Source organism: Ixodes scapularis, unplaced genomic scaffold (genome assembly GCF_016920785.2).
Source record: "Ixodes scapularis isolate PalLabHiFi unplaced genomic scaffold, ASM1692078v2 PGA_scaffold2__306_contigs__length_199485367, whole genome shotgun sequence".
Classification (NCBI taxonomy): Eukaryota; Metazoa; Arthropoda; class Arachnida; order Ixodida; family Ixodidae; genus Ixodes; species Ixodes scapularis.
In genome coordinates this window covers 98,674,615-98,681,954 of record NW_024609857.1, presented here as the reverse complement: position 1 = coordinate 98,681,954, position 7,340 = coordinate 98,674,615, and the positions used below count along the sequence as shown (strand labels likewise).

General features: G+C 47.6%; 1 pseudogene; it reads right to left on the bottom strand.

Moving 5' to 3' along the window:
* Nucleotides 1-1,016: 1,016 nt before the first annotated feature.
* On the bottom strand, nucleotides 1,017-3,053 carry LOC120836823 (annotated as a pseudogene).
* Between the last annotated feature and the right edge of the window lie 4,287 nt (nucleotides 3,054-7,340).

Genomic DNA, 7,340 nt, shown 5'->3' with positions numbered 1-7,340 from the left:
AGAACGCGTTTTTAAAAACCTGTGAATTTTGAACTACAAATGTGTCTTGTGGGATATCTGCGGAATTTAACACGAAATTCAATTATATTAAAATTATAGCTGTAAGTACATCCGTTCTTTAACTACATCGAAAAAACTGAACCAAGGTGTTGTGGCTTGTTTTCCTCGTTTGGACGGTCAAGACTAGTTCGACGAGCGCCGCGTGAGGGCGCCACCATTACGCCACGCACACTGCTCTGATTTTGTATTACTCCGCACGCATGCGCTCTTCAGTAACGCGCTTGTGGTGGTCCAGGGACGGGAAGACCCGTCCAGACAGAGTGGTTTTGTTTCTCGGGGTAAGGTGTCAGGCGGATAGCTGTGCGTGTTTTCATGACTAGAAAGGCCGTTCTCGCAGTTATGGGTCCAAAGAGGTATAAATATGGCAAGCGAAAGGTCTCGAAGTCGCAAATAGAGTTTGCACGTAAGCGACCCTCTGCTGAAACTACGGATGGTGAGGTTTCAGGTGAGGTTGAGTCATTGTGTCGTAGCGCTGCGAGAACGATTTGACTCGGGGTGTTGAAGATGCCGCTTGGGAGGCCATGCAACAGGCCGGAGTGGAAGAAGCGAGGCGCGCGAAGGAATCTGGCGAGATCGATGCCGAAGGCTATCCGCTTGTTACCGTCGTTGCAGACTGTGCGTGGTCAAAGCGATCGTAGAAGGAACGACGCTCCTTCTGGAACGGTAAGTACTAAGGTTGAATGCTGGGCTAGTTGGTGATCGTTGTACATAATGGAATAAAACAGCGCGAAGATAGAAATAGGAAGAGACACACCAGACAGGACAGAGCGCTGACTCGCAACTACGGCTTCTTTACTCAACGAAAAAGAGAAAGACAAAGAGAGGGAAAAAGATTAAAATATACACAAAAAGAAGAAAAAAAAATGAAGAAAAAAAGGAGAAAAAAGACATTACTGTACGCAATCACACGCGCACCTTCCACCCATGGTAGCTGACTACGGCACGTGCTGGACCCTCATTGTCAACTTCAGGAATTCCAGCTCCTTGCCTGACAACGCCACTGATGCTGCGCTGATACACTTTTTTCCTCTACTCTGGATGTGGAAGGCCTCCACCACCTCGCGTGTCACTTTGTCCCTGTGTCGTCCCAAGATGGTGGTGGCACTAAAAAACGGCTCGCACAGGCACTCTTTACAGTGAACCGATAGGTGTCCTCCCACTGTCGCCCCGAGGGAGTACCTGTGCTCCCGGAGCCTTTCATTCAGGCACCGTCCCGTTTGTCCCACGTAGGTGGAGCCGCACGAGAGGGGGATACTGTAGACTACTCCCGTGGCACATGGGACGAACGGCCTGGCGTGCTTCTTGCTACACTTGTTTCTGGCGATTCCCTCTGCCTTCGCATGAACTCTGGGGCAGATCTGGCTCATTTTTTCTGGTGCGGAGAAAACCACTGGGATTCCATATCTTTTTCCAACATTTTTTAAATTGTGAGAGATCCTGTGTAAGTACGGGATAACTACAGGTCGCTTGCGTTCCACATCCCGTGGTGTAGACTGGCTACCCTTTACTTTCTTCAGCAGTTTGCTTGCGACGTCTGAATGTAGTGTCGTCGGATAGCCAGCTTTCCTCAGTCTTTCTGTCTGTATCCTAAAGCTCTCCCCCAGAGTCTGGAGGCAAGATTTTTTGAGCGCTGAGCTCAGACAAGATGTAACGATGCCCCTCTTCACAACCTTCGAGTGGGCCGACCTCCAGTCGAGGATGCCTTTCTTGGATCGTGGACGATAGGTCTAGCAGACACGCGAGTCTCCTATGCGCAGGGAAAGGTCCAGGTACTGGAGTACCCCTTCTTTTGGGACCTCAAAGGTAAACCTAAGGCCTCCCCCACACTTCTCGAATACCGCCACCACTGTGTCAACCAACGCTTCCAATGTTCCAGATCCTCTGGAAAACACCAAAAAGTCATCCACATAGCGAAGTATCTTGATAATACTCGTGCTGCCTAGCTCACTTTCAATGCGACAGTCCACTTCACCGAGGTAAATGTCACTTAAGACGGGGGCTATGCAAGAGCCGATACACACACCCGACTTTTGCCGGTAGCACCCTTCCTGCCACCCGACTACCATTGACTGCAGATAGAATAACAACAACTCCAAAAAGCTTTCCAGGGATACTCCACTAGAACTCCTAAAAGCCAGTTCTCCATTGGCTTCGATGCACCCTTTCACTGCTTCCAGCAATCTGTCGTGCGGCAAGGAGTAAAAAAGATCTTCCACGTCTATACTACAAGCGTGCCTCATCTCTGGACCCTCTGCTTCGAGGTACTCTACAAGCTCCAAAGAATTGAAAACCCTAAAAGGGTCCTTGATATTCAATGATGATAACTGTTTTTGTAGGTAGGAGGCCACCTGCCTTTGCCACGATCCCTTTTCCGTGACAATGGCTTGAAACGGGCACACTTCTTTATGGGTTTTGGCGCTGAAAAACGCTTGCAGGTGTACATTCTCCGCTTTTCCTACTCTCACCGCCAGCTGGGTTAACACCAGGCGATCACAAAGTCCTTTTGCCCTGTCTCGAAGTTTCTTCAGATCCACATTGACCGGTCTGAAATTTTTCTCAATGGCCGCGTTTGCCTTTTCATTGAACATGCCCTTTGGTAACACAACAAACTGACCCTCTTTGTCGGATAACATGACACGTAGGTCACTGTCTACCATGAAATCCACCAAAATGGTAATTGGACAAACCTGTCCTCTTCTTCTTGGTGATTGAAGAACTTCCACACACTCGTGAATGCACCTTGGCCTGTCGCCTTCCATCGCCTTCTCTGCTACGTTCCTGGCCAGAGTCACCAACTCGGGAGGGCTTAGGACCGGCTCGAAGCAGAACTTGGGACACAGCTCTAACGGCTTGCCAATTTCTGGAGGAATTTCGGCTTCACCCAATGTTGTGTATCCGCGGGTCGACGGAGTCATCAGGTCCTTCTTCTTTGGAAGTTGTGGCCGGATTCTCTGCCACAAGAACTCCGTGGCATCCCTTGCTCTCTTGTTCATCTCATGGTAGAATCTTCGTGAATTGGCTGGGTTTTCCTTTGCGGAGGCACAGGCTACTCTCAGGCAGTCTCGGAAGAATCTTTCCTGGCGCCAGTACTCGGATCTTAAAACACGACACACCCTTTTTGTGTGTCCTTCCGATGGAGCGAGGAGGCCGAAAATCCCTTTCAGTTCCACAGGACACGTACCACGTCGAATGTGCCAAGAAGAAACCCTAGCACTACACACACACTGGGCTATTAGGTTAACGAGGACACAAGGATTAGAGAAAAAAACATTATAATTGACAGGAGAAGGGCCCGATGCAAAAGAAATAAACTGTACTAAGGTTGAAAGCTGGGCTAGTTGGTGATCGTTGTACATAATGGAATAAAACAGCGCGAAGATAGAAATAGGAAGAGACACACCAGACAGGACAGAGCGCTGACTCGCAGCTACGGCTTCTTTACTCAACGAAAAAGAGAAAGACAAAGAGAGGGAAAAGATTAAAATATACACAAAAAGAAGAAAAAACACGAAGAAAAAAAGGAGAAAAAAGACATTACTGTGCGCAATCACACGCGCACCTTCCACCCATGGTAGCTGACTACGGCACGTGCTGGACCCTCATTGTCAACTTCAGGAATTCCAGCTCCTTGCCTGACAACGCCACTGATGCTGCGCTGATACACTTTTTTCCTCTACTCTGGATGTGGAAGGCCTCCAGCACCTCGCGTGTCACTTTGTTCCTGTGTCGTCCCAAGATGGTGGTGGCACTAAAAAACGGCTCGCACAGGCACTCTTTACAGTGAACCGATAGGTGTCCTCCCACTGTCGCTCCGAGGGAGTACCTGTGCTCCCGGAGCCTTTCATTCAGGCACCGTCCCGTTTGTCCCACGTAGGTGGAGCCGCACGAGAGGGGGATACTGTAGACTACTCCCGTGGCACATGGGACGAACGGCCTGGCGTGCTTCTTGCTACACTTGTTTCTGGCGATTCCCTCTGCCTTCGCATGAACTCTGGGGCAGATCTGGCTCATTTTTTCTGGTGCGGAGAAAACCACTGGGATTCCATATCTTTTTCTAACATTTTTTTAAATTGTGAGAGATCCTGTGTAAGTACGGGATAACTACAGGTCGCTTGCGTTCCACATCCCGTGGTGTAGACTGGCTACCCTTTACTTTCTTCAGCAGTTTGCTTGCGACGTCTGAAAGTAGTGTCGTTGGATAGCCAGCTTTCCTCAGTCTTTCTGTCTGTATCCTAAAGCTCTCCCCCAGAGTGTGGAGGCAAGATTTTTTGAGCGCTGAGCTCAGACAAGATGTAACGATGCCCCTCTTCACAACCTTCGAGTGGGCCGACCTCCAGTCGAGGATGCCTTTCTTGGATCGTGGACGATAGGTCCAGCAGACACGCGAGTCTCCTATGCGCATGGAAAGGTCCAGGTACTGGAGTACCCCTTCTTTTGGGACCTCAAAGGTAAACCTAAGGCCTCCCCCACACTTCTCGAATACCGCCACCACTGTGTCAACCAACGCTTCCAATGTTCCAGATCCTCTGGAAAACACCAAAAAGTCATCCACATAGCGAAGTATCTTGATAATACTCGTGCCGCCTAGCTCACTTTCAATGCCACAGTCCACTTCACCGAGGTAAATGTCACTTAAGACGGGGGCTACGCAAGAGCCGATACACACACCCGACTTTTGCCGGTAGCACCCTTCCTGCCACCCGACTACCATTGACTGCAGATAGAATAACAACAACCCCAAAAAGCTTTCCAGGGATACTCCACTAGAACTCCTAAAAGCCAGTTCTCCATTGGCTTCGATGCACCCTTTCACTGCTTTTTTTCTTCATTTTTTCTTCTTTTTGTGTATATTTTAATTTTTCCTCTCTTTGTCTTTCTCTTTTTCGTTGAGTAAAGAAGCCGTAGTTGCGAGTCAGCGCTCTGTCCTGTCTGGTGTGTCTCTTCCTATTTCTATCTTCGCGCTGTATTATTCCGGTAAGTACTACATTTCTTCCTCTAAAAGGGGCGCGAATTTTGAACGTAGATATAATATACATTTCTTTAGAGTGCGTTCGAAAGAAATCCGAAGCATGTTTTTCTCGCCGCGAAAATACATTAGTCTCTGTCGCTAGGCTACATTTGGGCGGAGACTGAGCATATGGCAATGCGTAGTTTATTTTTATGGTGAGATGACCGGTGGTTAGAATCCCTCTCTGTTGTATGTGTATTTCTGTGAATGCAAGATTTGTTTCGGCAACTGGGGTCCGACGATTTCTCACGAAGCACTGGAAACAGTTGTGCTTTTTGTGTGCCTGTTTTAGTGACCGCTGTTTTATGTACTATACATTCCGAATATACGCGCTGCCATGCAGTAAGTTCGTCAGACGACGTTTTAGACAGCTCGTTTCTTCGAAGCTGCACTTTTTCAAGGATAAATCGTTCCATCGGAAATAGCCGGTGTTCTTTTCATCGATACACCTTGTGACGTTTCGTCTAGTTTTTCTATCATGTGCGTGCTCGCGCTTGCGTACGTAATTGCGCGTCCGCGTCTGCTTGCGTGTGCGCGTGCATGAGCGAGGATGCTTATGTGCGTGCCCCCCATGCACATGCGTGTTTTCCTGCCTACGCGTGAGTATATACACCCGCGTATCTGTGTGCGTGTTATACGTGCATGTGCGTGCGTGTTTGCACGCGTGGGCGTTTGTCTGCTCATAAGTGCGCGTGCCTGTGCGAGTGCGCGCGTGCACGTGCGTGTGTAATTCGTGCGTACGTGTGCGCGGGTGTGCTTGTGCGTGTGTACGTGAATTTGCATCCGTGCCTGCGCGTGCATCCGCGTATCTGTGTTCGCGCATGCGTATGAGTGCCTAATTCGTGCGTGTTTGAGTGGGCGCATGCATACTTGGGCGTACGTGTGCCCAAGTACGCACGTTGTCAGACTTTGCGGGAAAGGTTCGAGAAGCTCGAACCTGGTCGAACTCGAATGTCGGCTGGTTCGCGACACCTTTAGTACTCACGTTGCGAACGGTTGGTGATTGGTCGCTGATAACTTCTCCGTAACTTTTTGCTTTATGTTTAGCGCCATTTTTTTATAATTTTATTCGTGCGATTGTAATCTTTTGCGATTAAACTCTCTGTACCCTTTCCTTGTGACCTATGAAACGATCTCGAACGCCTCGAACAACAGCGGCGCTTGCGTTCGTTCTCGGGGCTAGTAGGCAAGGATGTTACAAGTATTTATATGACATCAGACTGCCTTTTGATGCCGAGTCACAACACAGAAGTATGGCCACCGAAGGCAAACGCAGTTATCCCATTGGCGAGTTTGCTTTGTCTTTCATTTTTCACAACTCTCGCGAATCAAAGTTTTGCTTTATCGTTTGGTGGTCATGTTTGTGGGCGATGACTCAGCACGTGAATAGACCCTATAACCGTTCATGGTGTTTTTCTCTGCTTTTATTTTTTAGATTGAACGATTCTGCTGCAGTGTGGAACGAACTACACGAAAGTGCTCAACCTTCTACGAAGTCTTCCGAGGAGCAGAACGTGTGGGGATCAGGACTATGGGAAGATATGTTCTCAAGTCATGAAAAACTGCCCGGTCGCCAATCATTACAAATTGTCTATGAAATACTATAAGAAACAATCAGTTTCGTGAAAAATTTTATAAAAATACTTTGTTGTGCAGTGCTTGTGACTAGTTGTGATGAAGTAACGAAGGTATATGCCGGTAGTTTGTCATATATGTATTCGATTATGTATTTATTTTTAAAGTACCTAATATACAGTGTTGTTTTTACTTAACTGGAACGTGTTTTTTCTTTTAGAAGAGGGGGAGGCATTTACCTTAGTGCCGTATTCACTGTGCCTTTAGGGGGCTCGGCGAACATTACATGGGAGATCATTGTAGCGATAAGCTGTGTGGGTAAATAACTAAAATCTGCTAATCAAGTTTCCCACGAGCGGGTTTCTAGCTCGTGTTGCAATTATATATTTAAAGTCATTAGACGGTAAATAAATTTGGACGTATTGCTAAAACCCAAAGGGATTTTAGGTATCTAGGTTTTCAGTTTTTTTATGGCCAAAACATAATTGGCTCGTTTGGCCACGGGAATCGCAGTACCGCTATTTCTGCATACTTGAATAAAGCAATCACTCGCTAACACATCGTACAAAATAAGTAACGTGTTAATAGCAAACACAATGTTTATAGTGAGAAATAATATTCCGTGGCGCCTCTCGCGGCACAGATCATTTGATAGTGTTTTATCAATGTCATTTATGTAATACAGTATCGCGAGAAA